This window comes from Brassica oleracea, chromosome C2, assembly GCF_000695525.1.
Source record: "Brassica oleracea var. oleracea cultivar TO1000 chromosome C2, BOL, whole genome shotgun sequence".
Taxonomy (NCBI): domain Eukaryota; kingdom Viridiplantae; phylum Streptophyta; class Magnoliopsida; order Brassicales; family Brassicaceae; genus Brassica; species Brassica oleracea.
The window spans coordinates 30,396,430-30,397,029 of NC_027749.1; positions in this window are offsets into that span (position 1 = coordinate 30,396,430).

The window sequence follows — 600 nt, forward strand, 5'->3', positions numbered from 1 at the left end:
GGCTGCGTGTTGGTAATTTTGGATTCGGATGAGCGCTCGATCTCGGCGCTCGTTAATGAGATCGAGATCGTCGAGGAGCATTGCATTGTTAAGTTCCTCTCGTTCGGAAAGTAATCTTCTTCGAACACCGGGGAATTCTACTTCCGCGGGAATCATGCATTCTGTTCCGTACACCAGAGCGAAAGGGGTTTTCCTGTTGCTCGCCTCGGGGTGGTACGCTGGGACCAGAGGACTCCCTCGAGATCGTCGGCCCACATGCCTTTTTTGGCCCCTAAGCGTTTATTTGGTCCGTCGAGAATGGTTTTATTAATCGTTTCAGCTTGTCTGTTACACTACGGATACCTGGGCGTTGATTTGTTAAGTCGTATCTTCCATTTTTCGCAGAACGCCTCGAACCGGGTGGAGATAAACTGAGATCCGTTATCGGTTACGATTTCGTAAGGAACTCCATGCCTACAGATGATGTTTCTCCATACGAAACTTCGACTTGGACATCTTTTATACTTACGTACGAATCTGCCTCTACCCAGTTTGAAAAGAAATAGGTGAGGACTAAAAAGAAACGCTTTTGCTTTGAATTATGAAGGGGACCGACGATGT